The sequence below is a fragment of the Platalea leucorodia genome, assembly GCF_965183815.1.
Source record: "Platalea leucorodia genome assembly, chromosome: 3".
NCBI lineage: Eukaryota > Metazoa > Chordata > Aves > Pelecaniformes > Threskiornithidae > Platalea > Platalea leucorodia.
The window spans coordinates 38,480,205-38,504,043 of NC_138825.1; positions in this window are offsets into that span (position 1 = coordinate 38,480,205).

Consider the following 23,839-nt stretch of genomic DNA (forward strand, 5'->3'; position numbering starts at 1 on the left):
TAGCCTCCTATTCAGTGATTGACTGTACAGTGAAGTGACACTATAGACACTTGTGACCATCTATACACGGTTGTATAGCTAAGAATGTATGGCTTCATAGAAGCCATGATGTTCAGCAGGGGAACACAAAAAGCTAATTAGCAGGAGATACAACAGATGTGTCTGAAACACTCTTTCTTGCCTCATTTTAGTAAATCTATAACTGGGCTTTATGGCATAAATCCTTTCGCAAGGCTTATGCACCTACACTGTCTTATTTGAAACCAAGTGAGGGAACAATACTCTTTTAGGTAGTTTTCCTGAAGGAAAACCCCTGGGTCTTACAGGGAGTGTTGCATCTTCTATCCCCTCCCCAGTCAGCTGGCAGAATTTCTTGCTCAACACGGCACTTCTCTGTAGTTTTCTGATGCCCCATTTGACAAGTTTTCCTTCCCAGGAAAAGGCTATTCCTGTCCCTCCTGTTGGCACTCTGTCACGGGACAGGGGAGGGTGAGGCAGCCTGTAGGCATGAAGGAGAAAGTGGTCTTCTCCCATCCAGGAAGAACTTTCTCATCCCATTTGCAGTGTCCTGTGGTGCTCTCTCCTAACTGAGTTTCTAAATTAGGCTACTTCTAAAGCAAGTTCTTCCCCCTGGAAAACTGCAGGATTCTCCTAGTCAAAGTCCCAAAGGCAGAGATGTATCCAGTCCATAACGGCTGGGATAAACAGTCATCCTAATTAAGATCTGCTCCTCTGTTTGAACACCTCTTGAAAATGCAAAGGCAAAACCAACATTTACCCAACCAGAGAAACAATCAGGCCCAGTCACTTCTGAGGACTGCCTCATCGTGTGTCCGGCAGCAGCCTGCTGGGCAGGGAGCATCCTGCTTTCCAATTCATATGTGAAGACCCTCTGGCTGCAATGGCCAAAGCTTATCTTTTTGATCTTTTTAATCTGAAATTGCTCAGGTTAGAGAGAAGGACAGGTGATCAAACAGAGAGAGGGGAGAGAGGGGAGGGCAGTAAGGCAAGGACTTAGGCAAGGACTTAGATCAGCCCTCAGCCACAGGTGTGGCCAGTTCTTGCAGCCTGTCCTCTATTCTTGTAAACAAGAGGAAGACCCACACCGAAGGCCCCACACATGTACAAATTTGTTAGAAATGCCTGAATGTCCTGAGCTAATTCTCTGTGGAAAGGCCCCATGGCATGCTGAGGGAAGGCACACTGCCACATTACTGACCAGTGCTCTTGAGGGGCAATGAAGTATCTCAGAAGAGTGCTAGATAAAGAGCTGTGGTCTTCAGCTGTTGACCCATCCCTTCACGACTGGGTATCTTGCATGCCTCAGCTGGTTTCCTTGCAAGGCCAGCTCAAAGTCTGGGCATCAGAGGCATCTGGGCATCAGACACTGTCTCTTCATGTTCCCAAGAGGTGACAATATAACAGGACCAGATGCACTGATCTTCTCAATCCTTTTATGACTTCAGTGCCCACAATGGAAACTTCTCATATGGAAAATGCTGAAATGAATTGCTTCATCAAGTCCATTTTTTTTCTTTCATTTTCTCCCCAGCACAACCAAACCTTAATTTTCAAATGGCTTTAGCTGCCTTAAAACTGCCTGTGTGGTGGATAAATATTTTGCTGAAAAATGTCCTATGCAATCTCTCTGTAAATGCAAAAGAGTGACTTCCCTGGATCATAGTGTTTTATTTGCTGTAGGTCAATGAAATTATCTGGTAATATTAATCTCAAAGCCCATCTGCCATGTTTCCTTTGCCTTCTGCCTTTCTTATCTGTCAGAATTACTCTGTTTTTCTTCATCAAAAGAGGCCAGGATACAACAAGTAAATGGAGGAAATGATTTGGGCACAGGCAATAGAATTATATATGTGTTGGTCAACTGTATGCATCAAATTGTTCAAAAAGGCATTTTTCAAAGTGACACCTCAGTGATCTCTGCTCTCCCAACTCACCCCCGCTGTTACGAGGGGTTTCACTCCTTGTAGGCATCACAGAAAATATATGTCACGAGGAGGAATTTGAAGAAGGAGATAAGAAGCATCTTTCTGGCTTGATTCAGGGAGCGTGTGCAAAGGGATCAGTGAGGGAAATTCGCCTGAAGCTTTACAGATACACTGGCAAAAAAGAGAGAAATATGCATTCAAGATTGGCAAAGCTGGAGCAGAAGAGCCAGGAATTATGTGACAGGAGACATGATAGATGTAACTATTATGGTAATGCTGCTTTGGTCTGCTACAAGAAAATTTAAAGCTGTACATATTTTTATAACCCATTCACTTTACCTCAACTTTTTCAGCTACGCCTTGATGTAGGGCAGGATGTTCTGCATAGTGATACTGAAAAATTCTGTTTGCCTGCAGCTTTCCAAAGCTGCTTGTAGATAATTTCTTAATCCATTACCAGGAAGGATATTTGACACATTCACTTGCATTAATTAAGCAGATGTAGGAATAGATGGGTCATTTTTCAACAACCCTTCAGGAATTTTTGAAGAATCTGATTGAACAGTTCCTGATTTTTTTTTTCCTTAGGAAATAATAGGAGATGAAGATTGCCTAGATTATTTACATATTTAGCTAGTTGTCCATTTAAAAGCATTTACTCACAACTTTTTTTTTCCTTCTTATTCCTGCTGATCATAACATCAGCTGTTCAGTGGCCAAAAAAAAATGCCATTTTGGAGGGGGAAAGTCCCTACTAAAAGCAAAGACCTTTATCATTATTATGAAAATATTATTTATGTATTATTTACATTTTCTAATATTTTGCAAATGCTTTATCAAAATTATTTTCTAACACCCTGACAAAACTTCTGTTTCCTCAAAATGGTTTCCTTATTTAGAAATGAAGCCTTCCTATCTCCCACATTCTGAAAATAGATTTATTGTATTGAGCAGTATTTTCCAAACCATACAAAATGAATGGTTGTGACACATCTGCACTATAGTCCCAAAATCATGGCAGTGTAGCGTAGATCTGATGCCCACGTTAACATGGGTTTTAATATGAATGTAGTTAAGGTACCAGGGCTAATTTACTGAGGTGCACAGGACTCCTTTGATAATGCCTTTGTTTAGAGTGATACTTACTTCCAGGAGTGCTCCAGGAAGTACAAGGCTTTCTACATGCCCTTCTTTCAGTTGTCCCCAAAGAAAACCTCCATCTTGAAAAACACAACATACCCCCCACTTCTTTTTATCAGTAACATTTGCTATTTGAAAACTGTTTATCAAACTGTGCTGCAAAAAATACTCTTCTTGTATATGCAAATAAATCTGAAGCATGACATGTTTCTCAAACACGATATTGGCTCTGCCCTGAGGAAGCGTAAGGTATCTAAGCTCACAGTAAACCATGAAGAAAAAGCTCTAGCTCTACCTATTGAACTTTCTTAGTAGTTTAATTTGAGAACACATTCATGTTATGATAACTGGAGCAGAATTTCCTGCAGATATCTGCTACAAACACCATAATCTCTTTTTCTGTGCTGTAAAAGATTTTTTGATGGTGTCTTTTTTTTACTGTAGATGCTTTCAAAAAAGGAAAAATACCTCTGAACTTAAGAGTCACAAACTCCTATAGCACAATATGTACTAAGGAGGAGATTTTTATTAGGTCCAGCCAGATTCTCAGATGCATGCTACAGGGTATGAGCAAACTTTGATCCTTTTCGGCTTGGTGACATTTTTTAGTTAGACCCCTTGCTTTTATATGTCAGTTACTAACATGGTACAGTATACAGACATTTTTTCAGCACTTGGCTTTTTTCATTATTTTCCAAGGACTTTCGCCAGACTAATCAACACATTTGCAAGTCTGAAGACCCCAGACAGGAAGGGTTTGTAAACAAATTAAGTAAACTCAGTTACTTGTCTTGGCCTTATCCTTTTGAAGATTTTTCCCAGATGGAGATTGGTAACAACCAGGCAAATATTTTGAAATGTGGACACTTTACCCTCTGTGAAGATGAGGGATCCTCTCCAGGGCCTTGCCAGGGGCTGGGAGAGCTCCTTTTCCATGGCGGCATGGTAGGATACAATGACCAACCATTACAGTCATGTTAGCATGTGCTCTGTGTCTTGCAGCCACATCCTATTTTGTTACTAGTGGACAGTTTATTGGATGGGATTGAAGAGGCAGATGCAGGAGGACAGTTTGGTGCACACTATTTAGGAGCTCATTTTGGCTTTCAACAGCTGGCCTGCATTTGGGGGACCTCACAGCTGCACTGATGTAAACAAAGCCCTTCGCGGTTTTTGGCTGGAGGAAGGGCAGCCTCCCCCACAGCTGCAGACCACAGGATAACACGCACCCTGCACTATGTAGGAAGCGGCAGCTTCATTTTCTGCATATACGAGATGAGGTCTAGTGGCTGATCTAGAGAATACGAGACCCCGGTCCAGCTTCCTCTTCACTCCCTCCCTCCCTCTCCGTGACTGTATGGCAGTGCAGCAAGGAGAGCAAATCTGCAGGGGTAAATCTGCATTGCCTCGGGAGCCAGCTTTGCCCAGCAGGCATGGGCGATGCCGCAAGCGTGGGGGCCAGCCGTGTCCCAGGAGCTGGGGCAGCAGCAGGTGAGAGGAGACGGATGTGCTCCAGGCATACCACCTCCTGCTCTTCAGTGGCTCTGCAGAGGAAATCTTTTATGTCTTCTTCCCTGCTCCCTCCATGCTCATGCAATGGCCAGAGACAAACAATCTAGCCATTATTGTATTACCCAATACAGCAAAAAAAACCCCAGCTAATCTTGTTTTGCGTCAAGGGAAAATAAAGTTGTTTTTGTTTTTTTAAAACCCAAATGAAATCATGGTGCTTTATGGATATTTGTGTCATCCTAGGAGAATGATTCCATTAAGACTAAAACAAAGGCTTCTTTTTGCTAATAACCTTTGAAATGAAATTTGTTTTCTCAGGAGTCCTTCTTTTAAATAGAAGTCTTTCCCTTAACTCCAGGGTAGAAAAACTGATATTGTTTTACCTAATTAATCAACAGAAATATGTATTAAGGTAAATATGTGTCTATGTTTTTCACGATCAACAATGACTAACATTACTTACCTGGGAGATACATGCTTTTAAGTTAATCAACAGCTTGTCTTTAAAAGCTTAGGAAAAGATTGTTATTTAAAGTTAGAGCTATTACCCTAAATGCACTATAGCTAAGTAGCATCAATGTGTTGAATTCAATATAATCTTAGATAAAAATGGTAAATCATTTCTTTAAGCTCAGTAGAGACAATAATTCCTATATGCAGCAAATGTGGTCGTAGATTAAATTAAAAATCACAGCAGAAGCTTTGAAATGTGCTTACTAAACAGGTTATAGCCACACAAATGTAAAGAACATAAGAGCTACGTAGCTTTTAATCATCTCTCCTTGTGCTGTTGTTCTCAGCGCAGATGTTTGCTGTGGGAACAACAGCTCCTTACGGGACTCGGCACTACAGACTACTTCCTGGAAAATTTGGCACAGGGTGGCTTAGAGGGAAGCTTGCAGATTTTGGTTTTGTGCTGGCAAGTGAGAGAGAAAGGGAAAACAAAGTGTGTAGTAAGTGAAACAAAAGCACAGACAACTTACACATCCCTTGCCAGCTTTTAGAGGAATAAAAGCACTTGAGATTTTGCAGTGTTTTACCGGAATAATTAGAACTACATAATATTTGGAATAGTCAAGCCCCAGAAAGGCCTGGGAAGATTAAAGGGGCAATGTTAAATTCCCTGTCAAGGAAGGAAGAGCCTGGCCAGGCTTTGAGAAGACACACAAGAGGGAAGATCCGTGGTCTGTGCTGGATGCTCTGCTACGCTGCTAACAAACGCACGCAAATGTGAGAAATACATCATGAATGAAAGCTAAAAGAAGACCTGCCTGGTGAAAAACATTTAAGGCAAAATAAAGTAGTGCAATTATTTGTTTTTCCAGCTTCCTAAAGATCTGGTGACGCAGGCCTCCCAGCTTCCACTTTTGTCAAACTGATTTTATCACCTGGAGCTGTACAGCATCAGATAAGGACAGTGTGTTGGAATTTATAGGGGAGGTTGTTTGTAGTAAGCAATATGACAGATCTGATGCCAGACCAGTTTCTGACAGCTTTGTCGTATGCTGTGGGACTATTCACAAACTAAGACTCTGCTCATGTCTTTATGCTCTACACACCATGAATAGTAGCAGAAACTGGACAGCTGGAAAATAGTCATATCTATGGTGGCAACGGCATGAGAGACCCCAGTGTCTTAATCCCTGAGTTCAAAGATGGGGATGGAAGGACTACTGGTACCTGCAGCTCAGGAACAAGCCCATGTAAGGAGGATTACATTCAAGATTAGACGGGCACTTTTGTTGTCTTTGATCTGGGCTTCATACATGACAGCAGGTTGCTAAAAGCTTCAAGGCTTAAGAGAACAGAGAGGATTTTTTATAACAAGTGGGAGTCACACCGGATAAAACGCAGAAGGGACGAGTGAAGTGGCTACTGGTCTGGTGGGTCTCAGCCAGCTGGCAGTGGCCAGCACAGCAGGTCATGCAGGATGAGGGCTGCACTCAAACACTGCTCAGATTTCAGCATCCCTCCTTTCTCACAACTGGATGAAACTGTATACTGTCTAAAAAGACACACTTTGACCACGAGTTAGAGATAGGTGTAACTCCAGCAGGGTGTGTATAGCAACCAGTTTCAAATATTTGCTCTGCTGTTTTCTTTCATCCGGAGTATGTGCCTTAATTTATGGAAAATCTGTCTCTCTCCATCAAGAGTTGCCATCAACAGTTGCACAAGCATCAAGCAGAAGCCCGTGAGATGCTGATGGCAAACTGACCCTTGTATCAGTAGGCATAGCCCAGGCTCTCACCAAGCAGACCCAGACCAAAGTCGGTGATCTGAGTAAGAGAGAACAAGGCTTGAGATGCCCTACTGACTATCCTGATATCACTGTGGGGGCAAACAGAGGTGACTCCGCTCCCTACCTCTTAACATAGCAACATTCTTTGGACCAAAGTGTCAGTTTTTACAAATCTGTATTTTGTAGTCAAGAAACTCACCAGAAGATTCCTGGACAGTTCCACTCGCAGTGTCAAGTCCTGTTTGCCAACATTTAACTGAGACTAGAAAATGTTTACTTTAGTCTTAGCAGACTTACTTAACTGAGGAGACAGAGGTGACAGAGGAAACGCTCTGCTGCCAATTACCAGCTGCCATCTTGGTTTGCAGGGAAATGGGTGTCAGTGACATCCGTATTTCTTTTGATGAGGGAAGCACGCCTATGTTTGACCTACTGACATTCATTTCTGCAGCACTACACACCTTCACACTGACTGTCTTATCCTGTTTCATGCCGAAACCCAGCAAGACCACTGGAAATACAAGCCATGCTTTTCTGTTTCACCAAAGAGAGAGATAACTCCTTTTCCCAGTGTCCTAGGTTGGGCAGTAAGATGTGAACAAATTCCTTAGTGCCCTCACAGAAGTCAGTAAACTTCATTTACCTCCATTTGTGCTCCACTGTGCTGCTGAATGCAAACCCTTTCCTGTCCGACTGCCCCGCACTGCCCTGAGGGACTGTTTCCTTCACCACAAAAGCTGTCTGTGATCAGAACTAGAAGACATCTTTTTGCCTCTTTCTATCTGTTTGGGCTGGTCTCTTCCCTGTGACACATGTTGAACATGTGCTGGGTGAACATTTTCCCTTCTAACATAAGTCACATTTCTGGTACTGCCGCATCAGCAGCATCTGACTGGATGGGAGCAAGGAAGGAAACGCTGAATGCATTTGAAAAATCACTGACAGCCAGGCAGCTCAAGGACATGACATATAAACTTTTCAGAAAATGCTTTAAGGGGCAGACATTCGCTTAACCTCATCTGGAGCACGTAGCAAGCTGTTTGCTTTGTTCGTTCCTTTGGACAATTCTAGTGACGACAGCACCGGATACTATTTTTATTAAGAATACCACATGTTGAGCACCTGCATGAGTAATGCTCTCAGTCCACAGCATTTTGTCTTACATGCTCTTTGTAGTCTCAGTTTCTGTGCTGAGTTGCACAGTTTTTCCCTTTAAAAAATGCAAAAATTGGTATTTTCTAACAGAGTCTGCATGACAGGTAAAAACCAGCTAAAATATAATTAAAAAATGAGTTCTGAGAGCAAATGGATTCTTGCAAAATGTCAGATTAAAATGACTCTGATTCTGACAAATTCATTATGTTGTCCTCCTCTAATAGCAAAGGCATGGGAAGGAATGGAGAACAAAACTGTGATGAGCACAGAAAATATTCATTGTTTGCCATGAGAGAGGTTAAAATGTGCTAGCCAGTTATCAGGTACACAGAAAGGATATTGTGCCAGGTGTACAGATTGATGGGTTATAAAATGATTTGAAAACTGAAGGTCATATAGATGGCATACTGCAAATTAGATATTTAAGCAGATGGCATGGGTATTCACTAGTCCACCTGGCTTGAAGAGGGAATTTTCCAATGCTGTACAAAAATGTCAATGAATAAATTAAAAAAAAATTCAGATAAGTGGGCTAAACTGTGCTAATTACTTATTTGTCATTTTCCACATTTCTAACCTGGGCCATTTTTCACTTATAACAGTTTGTTTTTTTGTAACATAACCACCAGCTTAGTCATAGACAATACAATATATCAAAAGCACAGGGGGAAAAATTCTGAATGAAATTTCATGTCCAATTAATACTGTAACTACTTTTGAATTTTTTCCTTTGGGAGGGGAAAAGTAATTAGAGTTAGAAGGAAAGGAAATTTAGACAGCCAGTCTTGTACCTTGTCACTGACATTAGTGGCAGAGAGGCATACATGGAAAAGTGAATAGAAAGAGGAAAATAAGCCCCGTGAGGAGGTCAGGATGAGCAAGAGACAAAGTAATGAGATAGAAAATGTGACTCTAACTGCAAGCTCTCCCAAAACTCCCTGTGTGGAGACATGGTGCAGTTGACTTAGCACAAGGGTGGCATCATGCTAACTATCTGCAAAGTGGAAATAAATGCAATTTTCGTTTTGAGGCAGAGCTAGGAGATTTCTGGCCTCTGGCCCTCCCAATAGACCACACGTAGGACCCATCGCTTGTATGTGTCACGTATTACTGTCTAGCTGAGAGAAAGCCATCTTCCTTCCATTGTCAGTTCTTGAAACAGAGGTGGCTGTAACAGAGAGGGAGGGAGGTTTCATTAGCATCACTAAGCAATGGCCCATACCCTTTCTGGGATGTGATTCATTGGCATTAAAATTCAATGGCAAAAAGCCACACTTAGACAGGAGAGGTGCATAGCTGGGTGGGAATGTTTTATATATTCTCCTGATGTTTTGTTTTGTTTTTATCAAACCAGGGGACCAAGAGGAAGTGAATGCTGAAGAGACACACTACAGTGTCAGAGGGCTATGCTGCCACCAAGCAATACATTACCGAAGCAAAAACAGAGCCTCTTTCTCTGCTCCTTGAATGGTTTGAGTCAATTCCTGATAGCGGAAAAGTCAGAATAATTAGGCGGAAGCACTCAGCTTCCCATTCAGTGGTGAGAGAAGGGAACTTTGAGAGCGTGGCTTTGTGCTAAGAGAGGATGCATTGCTATGTGTTCTTGTTCAGTACAGTTCAAAATAAATCTCAGCTATAGAAGTACATGTCATGGCCTCAGGATATCTTTTCTTTGTTGAAAGAGCATGCAGCTATGTTAGAGAAGAAGGCATTACCTAGAAATTGAGGGGTCCTGCTGCATAAAGGACATGGCAGTCCCTGGGATTATGTGACAAAGCTGTTTTCCACAACACCCTTCTGCTCAAGAGAGAGGTATCTTCGCAATGCTTTTTTTGCCCCCAGTTGGGATAGTATTACTACAACAAGTATTCTCAGAACAGCAAGTGAGATAGCAATGGCTGTGTTTTGAAGACAAGCATTAACTTTCACCAGGAAAAAAATTGCTGTATTTTAAGGATCGTGCTAAATATCAAAGGAAAAGAGTCAAAACCTCAATATTTTGCATTTTTATTAAGAAAAGTTTTCATGCAAAAATGCATCGATATTCATGAACTTAATTGACTAACTGCTTGCCAGCTACTATAATGACCTTTTTTCTAGTGAGCAACCTGACTGAAGATACAACAGTCCTACCTGCAGGTAGATGGGATTCATGTGATTCTGGGATGTTCACTGTTAGCTATCTGAGTAAAATTTGTTCTCTGCCTTACCACTGTAGTGGGCTCTTAGAAGAAAAAGAACAAAAGGTTGGTTGTCCTGGAGCAGGCTAACAGTTCAGCTGGTCCAGTGCCCTGTCTCTGAGAGGGACAGTGGATGCCTTGGGGAAAGCAGGGAGCAAGGGTCAGGCAATACTTCCCCAGCACTCTCTCTAGCTCCCAGCAGCTTGCATCCCAGGTTCCTTGAACCGGGGACAGTGTCCTTGCATTTAACATCCCTCATTCAGAGCTCTGCCGTAACACAACACCACATGAGGGAATGGGGAAAAATTGCCTGTTTTGGCACCAAACTGCCTGCAGGCAAGGTAAATGGGAGAAGGCAGGAGCAGAGGGAGCATCTTCCCTCAATTACACAGCCTTCAGGAAGCTAAACCTGTGATGACACCCCTATGCTCAAAACATACATGTTCTGACCTTCTCCAAGGGCCAGGGGTTTCATGGAGTGCCGGGGACTCCCTGAATGGTAAAGGCAAAATCTTCCTGTCATCCCTAGAGGACGCTTGTTGGGATGGGTGGGCCCAGAAGGGTGTGAGGAAACATGGCCATGCATGGCTGCCCACTGCACACATGGCTCCTGGGGCACGTCCTTGCCCCAAAGCTCTGCAGCTCAGTCTGTATTGAACAGGGGTCTGTGCCCATCAGGCACCGCAGAGCTTTTCCTCAGTAAAAAACTGCATTAAATGTGTCTTTTGAGCTTTGTGCTTATTTTTAAAAGCAATATCTGCCACCAAGTGGAAAATGTTATCACTTCACCAATATTTATAGATTATTACCAGTAATAATCTCAGCATTAATCTTGCTTGTTATGCTGAAAGAGTTCAAAACAACCAGACAGATAGAAAAATGCAGTGCCGAAACATAGCATCAGTTGTCTTGCTGGTTCCTTTTCAGCATGAATTAGAGACCTTGCTGAGGCACAGCCTGCTGTGTGCTTAAACACAGAAAAATGACAGAGGGCCTGTGGTGTGGAGACAGCCTTTCGTTCTTAGGCTCTGTAGCCAGGTCTCTTGACACCAAAGACAGCTCTGCTGAAATACAGGAACTGTAGAAATTCACACTCAAATTTAAAACTTCTGGAGCCTTGGATTCTATTTCTTATGCCAAACCTGATCTGTTGCCTTGGCTTAAGCCATTTTCTGCTAGCCCTAGCTACAGCGACAATTAATGAGTTTAGTTGCAGAAATTTTAGGAGTGCCCTAATGAATCAGTGGTTGATGAGCACAATCATGTGGGTTTTTTCCTTTCCCATCCATTATACATTCTAGAAGAGCTTCAGCAGGGACCAATGCTCTGAGAAACCAGAGAAGTTAATCCCCTGGCCTGTGGATGTGGTGTCAGCTGTTTCTGGCTGCTCATTTAACCTCAAATGGCTAAAAGTCAGCTTGTACACTCCTAGCTCTACTCTAGGCTCTTAACATATTTCCAAACACAACAGATGTGAGATAAGGGGAGGAAACATGGCATAATGGCAAAGAAAGGAGAATACAGTAAAAGAGAAAGAAAAAACGGAAAGAAAAAATTAAAATCAACTGTGTTATTTGGGTTTGTATCTCCAAACAGGGCCAGTACTCTGCAGTGCTTGCTGGGATGCTCAGGTTACTACAGGAGATGGTCCCAGTACTCCAGTCCAAACTGAAGAACAGACCAGAGGTGGAGAAGATGGACATGGGGAAGGTCTGGTGCTGGTGGAGACCTGAAACATGAGGGCCACAGAGCATGATGCTGAAAAAAGGCCAGGGAGCTATGTTAGTGCTGATTGTGCCTGTACTCGGGAAGCAGCACATGGGTGGAGGCAGCGGGCAGCTGTTGGCATCTTGACCAGATGGACACGACCGGCACAACCAGCTCCCGGCCCCCATCATCCCAGCCTGCTGCAGAGCTCCAAAATGAAGCTGGGGTCCTGAGCAGTCACCCAGTGCCTCCCCTAACGTGTTGGACAGGCTTCCTGGCAGGCTCTTTCCATGAGTGACAGGTGATTTTATCAAAGCTACTGTGCTTAAACAAACACAAGATGTTTAAAGAGGTTTTATTTGCTAGCAGTGAGGCAAGTGCGAGCAAGAGGCAGTGAGACATTTTCTTTTGCCAGTGGCTGGACCAGCAGCTCTGCAAAATGACTTTCTTCCACCTGGGAAGCCAGGCAAAATGTGTAGATACTTAATGACCTTTTAAAAATGTCTAGGTAAGACATGTTTTATTCAGCTATGGGAACTCTAAAATAGGTTAGAGGTTCCTGCCCATAGAAAATTCCAGAAAACGCAGAAAAATTAGCTGAGTAGTAGGGAATGTTTACAAGACTTAGCTTTTGCAAAAAACAACATCACTTCTTGTGTTTGCTTGTAGGCAATGCAGGTTGTGCTCTGATGGGCTCAAGGCTGTATATTAAGTCTGTCCTGGGAGGAGGGGATGGCTTTTTAAAATAAATGCTTTCATGTAGTTTTGTTTTCTAATTTGGTCCTCTCTCCAGCGTGGGAGACAGTAAAACACTTTTTAGTTATAGGCCGTATAGTGGTGCTGTTGAATCTGGTTCATTTAGATGTTGCTGGCCTGCTCCAAGGGGCAGGTTCACACTTGCCAACTTACACAAGTATGAAGTAACCTTTAATTGATACTATAAGCTCATCCCAGAGTAGCAGTGGTGGCCCTTAGCATGAATGTTTGGGCTTTTGCATGATAAATTCTGGACCAGGTGCCAAGTGCACAACGGAGGAGGCAGAGGAGAGACAAAATGATAATACTGGAAATACTTTACCTCCATTATAGAAAGAGAAAACCAGCCAAGATCAGTGATGTTCAATTCTTTATCAATTGAAATTGGGATATAAGAAAAATTATATGCACTGTAAATAGATACAAGATTTTATTCTATGTATATACTGGGTCACATAAATTCATTTATTCATAATTCATAGTTGAATGTCCATACAGACCATTAAAACTGCATGTCTGTATATGTTAAGTGCAAAAGCATAAAGCTGTTTATGTCTCTACTTATGCAGGCACCAGAATTATTGGCACAAACACCTTGTGGTGCTCTGTGTGGGCCATTTGTCTGCTAATGAAAACTCAGTCTACCTTGGGCTGAGTTTTCCAGATCAAGTTAAAATTCAAGTTTTCATTAGTTTTGCAGAGTTTTAGTCCATAATGCTAGCAGCTCTAGGAGAGATTCTAGGCAAACTGTTTATATTTTTCTGTCCCAGCATATCACATTGGAAAGCTCAACTTCACAGCCTATGGGAGAAACCGAGCTCCTGATCTTTAACCCAAAACTCTTGTTTGTGCTTTCCTCTCAAGCGAACAGGTAGTCTCCCACCTCTTCCCCACCTTCCTCCCCTCTGCTTGTCCCCGAACAGAGCTTGGCCAGCTTTGGTTTCTGTGCCAGGATCAATTTTGCCTCCTGCCAAAAGTCAGCTGAAACTTTCCCTGCCATTGCCTTGCTGCTGGGAGCTCCCTGTCCCTCAAATCTTGGACTCCAAGTGTGTCCACCTGTGTGAGACATACTTTTTTGCAAACATCTTCCCAGTGTGTCGGTCTCAACAGTGGCAAAGCTCTCAGCCGTCTGCTCCTTGTGGGAGGAGCACGGGTTGGTGCCTGCCTTGGCTAAAGGTGGGTATCTGGCAGCCTGCACAGAGCTACTTTGCAGCCTGGCATGAAACTGTCCCCAGTGCTGCGTTTCCTTACTATGTCGTTTCATTTCTTTGGCACGGGCAGGCCTCCCCGTCCCTCAGGGCTGCCCGCACACGCTGCTTTAATTGCTTCGCTGGCCCCCTGCAGTCTGAGCACTTGCAGTGGGACAGTTTTACTCTGGTTCATCCTTTTCCAGGAGCGCCAGCCAAGCTTAAATCGGAGTTTTAAAATCAGAATTTTAAGGATAAGAAAGACTGGAACCAAATAAAGAAGGAGAAAAATGCAATTTGACTTAAACTCAGCCAACAGGTACCTTTTTGATTTATGTAGCTTTTCCAGTCAAAGCGTATCCCAGCTGCCAGATGTCAGCCCTGCGCTCCACTGTCCACAGCAGCACTCCCTGCACCAGGCAACACCCTCAGACAGCTGGAGTTTGCAAGGACACCCTTTTTTGGACAGTCTCACCTGAGGTTTATATACATACCCTGAGGACTGATGGCTCTATCTGGAATGGAACATTAATTGGCCGCTTAATAGTGGCGGTTTCCTCCTAGTCCTGGCTAGGGAATGCCATGAGAGTTCTTCCTGGGTGGGTTTCTGGAGCATTACAGATTATTTCTTTAGCTCTTATATGGCTTACTGTGTGACTGGTGTGAGCTGTTGCACCCATGCCCCATAATGAAATTACTAATAACATTTATTAAACTTTATACAAGTAACAGGCTTTATACACCAGGAAGCCCATGGTCTCTGGTACGTTGTTAGCTCTATTTAGAGGGCACACATGGCATGTTACTAACATAAATGACAGATCTCATTAGAAGTTGCTTTGTTGGGGCATTTCTGAGAGAATAAGGTTTTATTGAACTCAGAGGTCATATCACACCACTCCATCCTTCCTCTGGCTCCCTTCTCAGGGTCTTCCTACTTCTTAGCTTCAAGATCTGGTTCTTCCACGCCTTCAGGGGCTTTAGCTGCTGTTACCTCCCACGTCTGTCCTACCTCCCATTCTCTCTCTCTCTCTGGTTACTTCAGCCTCTTTGTTACCTTTCCAACAGCTGCCTCTTGGCTTTCAGCTATCTCGTGTCCGTTCTGAGCTGGTCCTCCAAGGCACTGCTCTCCTATCAGTCAAATCCCTTACCAATAAAAAACAGCTGTGGTACTTATTCTACATAAATAGCCAAATAAATTTGGCTGAACAATCACATTATTAACTTATAACCCATGGCTTCACTTCCTTGAACCTTATAATTGTGATGTATTTAATGCAAAATTTCTAAGGAAGTGATTGTGACTGGTCTGCATTGGAAGCTGCCTAAAACTCCGTGGGGTGCTATAAGATAAACATAAAAGTATCCATTAAACTAGGTCTTGGAGCTAGGAATATAGCAGTGTTTTTAAAAGTTTAAAAGGTATATTGTCCTTATCACAAATCTAAGCATTATCAAAGTCAGAAAATCCAGATTTCAGATTGTTAAAAAGATATCAAAACGTTCCGCAGCATGGAGGAGGATGCTTAAAGTACCCATACAACCTTAACTCAGCCTGACTGTATGGAACAACTATAGGAATGTCATTAAGAATGACAGTAAGAATGAGAAATGGGAAGGAGCTGAAGAAATAGGAAGGGAAGGAGGGCGAAGTAGAAACCATTCCAATTTAGCTGGATATCTAAACTCAAAAATTTTGTTTAGCGGATCTAGATAAGCTGAGACAGTTTGGATAAAAGCTTACTTCAGTTTGTGAGGTGACTAGGATGTTATTTATTTTATTCTAATTGGTTCTATAGTGGCCTTCCCTTCTTCAGGGTGTTGAATGAAAATGAAGGCTTCCATCTGTCACAGAATAGATGACATATTGAAAGGGAGGTTTGGTTGAGCATACAAACAACATTAAAAATGAGGACAACTTGAGTGAATAAAATACAGAGGTTACAAGGTGGATTTATCTGCTTCAGAAAATACTTTATTTCAACATAAAAATGAACGTGAAGGAAACTGATTTCAATGATTTGATTTCAACTCATCAGTCACACATTTATTTAAAGTATTGCAAACAAATAATTCATTACTTGCATCAGAATATTTTGATGCTTAAAAAGGCCTTTTAAAATTACCTTTCTATGACACATTTCTTATGAATTATTCATTGAGTGTATGGGTAGATATTGTTTACAACATATTCTCTGCCAAATTTTGTTTTTCTCTAAATGTTTAAAAACTTCAGGGAGCTCTATATTGTATATAATGATGTGCAATGGGTAACCTTAAAAATAAAGCATTTTTCTTACTGAATTTTATGCAGAACTGCAGGTCAGTTTATTTAACACAAGTCTGCAAATGCTTTTAGAGATTATGTAGTAATTCCTATGTTCTCCTGAGTAACCCGGAATTGCCATGCTACATAGTATTGGGAATTATGCAGATCTATAGGAAAGAAGATAGGAAAGCGTTACCATGCCAACTGCATGAGATTAGCTCTTCTTAGCCCCATGATCTTGCTTAATTTGTGGCATCTGTATACAGGCAGTTTCTCAAAGGGACTTCCATTCTCTCTTCCTTGGGACCAGTTTCTTTTAAAATGAAAACCTAAAAATGAGTACTTATTTTATTGTGTCTCATTATTTTAACATTTGTATTGAGGAGCCAAGCCCTCGGTGATGTAGAAATATCCAGTACATCCACCAGAGAAGGTGTTCCACTCATCTTTCCATGACCCACAGGGTTATAAGGTGTTTGCCAGAGCTGGAGGTTTGAACAAGGTCCCTTATGCCAACAGAGAGTGTGAAGCCTTCAGAAAACCCATCCAAGCTTGTGTTTTTTGGGGAACTTTATGATTGTTTCTGTTTTTCAAACCCAGCAGAGCAGATTCTAACATTGCCAGGAAAACCATATCTAAGCAACTGGGTGATTTATTTATCATTGTTACAGGTTGGCAGCTGGGTGACCCGGCGGCCATCTCAGGCTGGCTGGAGCCAAAACATAGTGGCTTCCAGTTAATAATACAGTGATAAGGAATTTTCTCTACACTTCTACAAAATACTTCTTGCTTTCGTCTTCAAAAAAGGAAGCCAAGAAATTGTGTTCTGCTGTGGTTTAAAATGTGACAGTGCATGATGATCAAAATGTGACTATAAATATAGATATAAGTTGCAACGAATTTGTTGACATTGGCTTTGTAAAAGGCAGTGGTAACAAAATGAGAAGATAGAACAAGATGATAGAGAAGACTTGTTTTTGCTTTACTGTTAATTGATTTTAATCTTGCTGCCTTCTTCCTGTGATCAACTGATGTCTGAGTTTTGTGTATCCTTCCAAATGCCAAATCTGTGCATGACAGAGATAGACTATATTCATATCACAGATTTTGATAGCATCTCTGTATTATTGCCAAAGTGAATTCAGACTAGTATTCAGTATAGGAATAATTCAATTGATGTGTCATTATTCTTTAGAAAAAGGATTTGGATATCTTTGTATTGCACTGAGCTAATATTACTTAAAAAATATCTTCTTAGGACAAAGAATTTTAGGAAATTGAGTGGAAGAAATATTCCATGTGTCTCACACAAAATATTTCTGTTTACACATCCCAGTACAATGCTTACCTTTTTTGCAACAATATGAGATTGGTGACTGATGTTCAGCTTTTGATCATCTACCAAATTCAGAGGTCCTTTTCTGCAGATTTGCTACCAAATCAGTATTTCTACAGAACATTTTTTCAGTTTGCTAAGGTTGTTTTGAATTCTAAGCCTGTTTTCTAATTTGCTGTGTTACATAAAAATGTAACAACCATATGTCCTGCACTGTCTTCCAGGCCATTAATAAATATAGTGAGTAGTATGAGCTCAAGATACATCTGTGGCGAAATGCTGCTTGATGCTGCCTTCCTTTTTGACCATGAACCTTCCTCTACATATCTGACCAGTTTTCCTTCCCATGTTTTAGTAGTTTCACATGGACCAACTTTCTCTAGCTCCTTTGTTATATTATGTGAGACAATGCCAAGAGCCTTACAAAAGTGAAGACATTTGACATGTCTTCCTCTGTCCACAAAACCTGTTTCCTGTCAAAGAGGAAAATTGGATGGGTTTGGTTTGATTTGTGCTTGACAAATCCACCTGTCCTCTTACTTGCTTCTTTGTAGTCTTGATTTTTACAAATAGTTTGTCTGATTTTCCAGCATTTTCTGGGAACTAATGTTAACTGGACTCCCCACTCTCTTCTTTTATTACCGCTTTTGAAATAGGCTGCTTGATTGACCTTTTTCAGGTTTCCAGACCAATCCTTCATGAAAGTTTTCTCATGGCAATCACTAACGATTCTGCCACTGATTCACCATATTTAAGTACCTAAGGTGAATTCCACTAGGCCTAGCAATTTGGAAAAAAAAAAAACAAACCCCAAACTGAAGTGCTCTGTAGCTTGTCTTTCCCTTAAGTAACCTATATTCTTATTCCTCCTGTCTGATAGCATTTGATCCCAACTGGCATTTTACTAAAGACCAAAGCAAAGGAAGATGCTAAGCACTTCAGCCTTTTATCTTCCTCTGTCTTTTATTTTCCTTTCTTTCTTTTTTTTTTTTTTCCCCCTAATGGACTTTTGGAAATTTTTTTTCCTCCCTTTGGTATTTGCTTTGAGTCATATCTCATTTCATACAATGAACTTTCTGATTTTAGTCATTCTAAGCACCCAGACTTTATTTCCACTTCTGGTACACCTCCTTCCTCTCTCTGAGGTCCTCCTGGTTTACCAAACTGCCTTCTTGGTACCTTTCCTACCCATCCAACAGATGATTGGAATATTCTACAATTTTGCTTTTATTATCTCCTTAGGGGTCAACATTTCTGAACTCTTTTTCCCTGTTTCCCATGGGATCTTATTTATTAGTTCGTTGAGTTCCTCTTCGCAGTCCAATATCTTGTTTTTGCTTTTTCCCACTTGTGGAGAATCTTTATCTTGTGTTTGCTCATCTCACTCCTATTTTTACCTTCCAGTCTGACATTTTCAAGTAACTCTTCCCTACAGGCTAGGCTCGGATTCAGACCTACTTCCCTTCTGGTTGTTTTCAAAATTTTCTGCATCAAAAAATCATCATACTTCCTCTTCACGAAGTTTCTGGAGAGCCTGCTCTACTCTGTTCCTTTCTCAAGAGATGCTTGGATCTTTCAAGCTCCCTATTACTGTGAAGCCCTGTCCTTGAGGGCTTTCTGCTAATTTCTCACAAAAGTGTCTTCTGCTTGATCCTCCTGGTTTGATGGGTGATATTTGCCAGGATAACACCTTTGCTCTTTTTCCTCATTATTATCAAGATGCTTTTATATAGGTCTATATCTTTTTACATTCTGCCACTCAGCAGCACCTCTTCCCTCCTTTTCCCTGTCTGAATAAGCTGTTAAATATTCCAGCCATGTGAATATTCCCACCAGGTCTCTATTATAGTTGACTCATAATTTTGATCTTGTTTAGGGACTTCCAGCTCTGCCAGATAGCTCCTCATGCTTTTTGCATTAATACACAGGCAACTGAGATGTCCAGAAATGCGGTCTGTTTCTCCCTTTTTGTTCTTCCTACGATGTTGTTCTCCTCTGTTCTATTACTCTTGTCCCTCATCCAAGTCAGCATTGCTTACACTTACTTTTCTCACTTGTTCCCAGCTATCAAGCTATTGCCCCAAGGTGCTGTTTTTCTTTTTTGTGAGACAGATCCCTTTTCTTCTCAGAAATTCTTCTGAGACACTCTTGACAAAGTTAGCTGTGCATGAAATTATTCTGAGGATGTGTCTGTTTATGTAGCTACTAAAAAAGAAAAAAAATGTTATTAACCTTTCAGTATAAAATGGAGGTTTTGGCAATGATGCTGAAAGTATGTTTTTGTATTGCATCACTTCCCACTGCTGCTTACAGTTCCTCTTTTATTGTTATTATTTCAGATATTTCCTGGGAATGTTTTAGTATCTTGGAATGATAGACCTGGTCTGATTGCATATCTGTAAGACAGAGATAACTACTAATAACTGTTCTTCAGAGCATATATCATCACAACAGATCACTCATTCACCTGCCCACAGAGCTGTTTTTCCTAGGCTTATTTTGCTATAATGTATAATGATTTTATTCTCTGTATCCATTTTCTTCTCTTCACAGCACTTCAAACTCCCACCTTGTGCCTGGAGTTTTTTCCATGACAACTTTGCTATCTGCTATGCTGAAATCATTTCATACCTACCTAGGACAGTTAAATGCTTTCTTTTCTGCAATTTGGGTTCATGTAGAGTCATGGGGAAGTGTCTCCTGCATTTTGTAGTATGACATGCAATTTTTTCCTATATTTCTTTACCTTTTTCTATTCTCTTTCATGGTCTTGTTATCTGATTCTAGCATAAGTGACTCATCATACTTCGACATAATAAATATATTCTCAAATATCTAGGTGTATTATATGAAGTGCTGTTGGATCAGAAACTTGCTAACTTCTTTGAGACCACTGTGTTTTATTATTACAATAGTATGCATTTTTATGGCCTGAATCTTTTTTGGTGGTCTACAAAAGAAAAATAATCTATTTGATTTTTTTCATTATCGCAATCTAAAAATGATTGTGGTTTTTGGGGTTTTTTTGTTTGTTTGTTTTCTTTTAAAACAAGCATCTCTTTCTAAAGCTGAGAATAGCTTCAGGGAATACAATATGGGGGAAAGATATTTAAAAGATCACTTAACAGTTTGTTGTAGGTGAATTATACAGACCTATAGTAAGAGCAATCTTACTAAAACAGGGAAAAAAGTCTTGTTGTTACCCCATCTTACGTATTACATTGTTATGCTGCAGAAAGAAATGCTTTTTTGTTTGGTTTTTTTTTTTTCATCTAACCTAGGAGAGTATGTGAATAATCATTTAAATCAAGAACTGACATCTGCATGTGCTTTACTTGGCTTGTTTTTAATCAACAAACTGTCAGCCTATGATATTGCTCTAAGTACACAGTTCTAGTGCCAAGAAATTACAGGACATTTTAAGTCCTGGGTCTGGGTTGGTTAGTGAGTTAATACAAGTGCATCTAAGATGCATGCCTCATGCCCGAACAGATACAAAGTATGCTTATTTTGGCTGATGGAAGTACATCCTGGAATGTGTTATTCCACTTAGAACAGCTTGTTGAAAAAAAGGAAAAAGAAAAAAAAAGACAAGAAGTTTCTAAATGTCAGTTTGTCTAGTTTAGGAGTTATTAATCCACCAAGAATTTCAAAGTATAATAGTGCTTGATGTATGATGAGAAAATACGTATAATAAATACAGAAACAAAAGCCAGGAAAAAAAACAAAACAGGAGGAGAGATTTACTGCAGTGTTACTGTTGCATTAGTCTATATTTGCTCTTAATTGCCATGAACTCACTGAAGCTGCTCTTCTTTTAATCTGGCATCAGCAGTTCAGTTTACCCTTTCAGCAGCACCTCTGCAAGGCAAGGTCTTCTGCAGGTCCTGTGACTTGCTTCAGAAAGGCAGAAGCCAGTTGGCATGACCGAGTTGGGTTCATTGACTGTAGCATGATGGAAAACTTTCCTGTTCATGAGGAAGCTGTGAATGTGAAACCCTCCCATATCAATCCTTTTCCTTTCTTATAGCTTTTTCCTTCTTTTCCTCTGCTTTTCTACTTCTTTCTGTCCCAGAACAGGGAGTTAACAGAGCGTAGGAGAGTAACCCTCACTGCTGCTTCTGAAGTCTTTTTTAACAGGAGAAAACAAAGCTGGAGGGAAAGAGAGGTTGGTATCAGCCCCATTTGGTGCTGATCATCAGAGAAGCAGCAGGCTTCAAAGAAAGAGGCTGCTGGCAGTCCTTGCGTTAGCAGGGCTTTGGAGCAAACTCCACCTCTCAGCTGATTGCGAGCAAGGTGGCAGGCCTTCAAGGCAAAGCTGGCTTAATTTTGTGCTAGGTCTCTTCAGATACTCAATCAGCTGGGCAGAGTGTGACTAGCAGCATTTGAAAGGCCAGGTTGATACCATGACCTTCAGTAACTCTTGTACCCGTGGAAGAAACTGTCAGTTGAGAAATAGAGGACACATAAAAACGCTGCTTCGCAGTGTTCTTCCTTCAGGTTCTAAGAAAAAGGTCATACTCAGTAAGAAATCAGATTCTGAGCAAAATTTTGAGGCTCTGAATGTGATGCTGTATTGAGGCACATGTATGCAGATGATATCTATAACCTGCAGAAAGGGAAAAAGAGATGCAGTCACATTTCCCATTTAGAGAAGAAACACAAAAGTCTTTTAAAATCCTGTTTCCTATAATCACAATTCATGGTGGAACAGATGCATTTTCTTCCTCACTTCCCTGACTTCTGAGACATCAGGTATTATCTGTTGTTAAATGCAGGATGCTGGGTTAGGTATGGCAATTCTTGTGTTCCCAGGGGATTTCTCTGCTGGGGATACTACCGTTCGTCTGCATTCAAAGAAGGATTTGAGCTGAACTGATAAAGAAAGAAAACTGGCATAGAGCATACACTAACTCATTCTGTTAAGGATTTGGCATGGCATTCAAGGGAAACCAATTATGATTTATGTCAATACAGCACAGATAATTTCCTATTGATTGACTGCCAGATCCTTGATAAAATAATGAGTTAGGCCTGATGCCAGTCATTCTTGGGCACCGGCAGACCAGTGTTTCTATTTCAGATGCCCTTGACAAGGCTTCTCTCAAAAATTTGTAAGTAAAGTGAGTTTATAAATTCTCTTCAAATATGCAAACCCAAGCAAACATAAACAGTCATTCCCTTTAGTGTTAGTGTTTTTTTTTTTTTTTAAATATATGCTCTATCTAGGCATTTGGCTACAGGTCTGGCAAAATTGAGTTTTGCATTCATAACTTAAAAAAACAAACAAAGGAGTCGCTCTGTTTGCTAAGGATTCCTCTTAGGAGACTAGTGCATGCCTGGATTCAAAGTAGTTTTCAGAGAAAAATAACTCCTATGTTCAAGCCTGAGGTTATCTGGAAGTAAATGGTATGTCCTGAGGACTAACTGGTGTGGGGACAGTCCTCTCTGCTTACATGGGAGAATCACTTACAAGCTTGCTACTGCCACAGCCCTGACAAATGGTGGTCTTTACCGGTCGCCGCTCAGTGTATGTCCATTATGCAAGAGACACAGAAGTGAATTTTCCTGCCCTAAGGATGAGAAGATGGGGGCTGGCCACAGCTGTACTGCTTGTGGTGTGGGATGGGGAAGGAGCTGGAGGGAGAGCTGCTGAATCTCCCATTCCAGAGGTGTGAGTGCAGCGAAGGCAGCAACTGCTGCTTCTGGAGGGGACATACCTGCCCGCCCCAGGAGATGTTGCCATCCCAAACACCCAGCTTCTCCCTTGAAAGCATCTGCATCCATTCTGTTTTTCTGCTCCCTGGCATAAGCAAGCAACCCATAGGCATCTGGTGTAAGCAGTGCAGCTCTTTCCTACTCCTGATAGTCTTCTGTCTTAGGGTACTGCCTGTCTTGCCTATGCCCAGCTACATCCACGTATGTTTCCATGAATGCTGCATATCTAACTATCTAGAGAGCTCTGCAAACTTGAAGTTATTGCTTTCCAGAGCAGAAAATCCTAGAAATGCTCTTTGACAGCAGCCTCCACCTCCCCTTCAGAGAGAAGAGCAAACCAGTTTGGTGAGGTTCACCTGGAGGCTCACAGCTTCCAGGGACTTTGAGTAGGAACAAAAAAGAAGGAAAACCTAAGCATGATGAAGAAGGAATTAATTTTAAGGGACAAAGAAAAAAAAAAAAAATACCAGCTGGGGGAGACGTTTCTTGTAGAAATGAAATAAGTCTCACCTATCTTGGCATTTGTTAGGGGATGGATAAAGTGAACCAGCTTAAGCTGGAATTGAAAGATTAAATATAGGGAAGATAATGTGCATGTGAAGCATTTCAAATGTTCATGTAAAGTTTTAATTCTTGTTCTAATGGCTGTGTGCTTTTCAGTTAATAAATACTGCATTTCTTTCTATGGAAG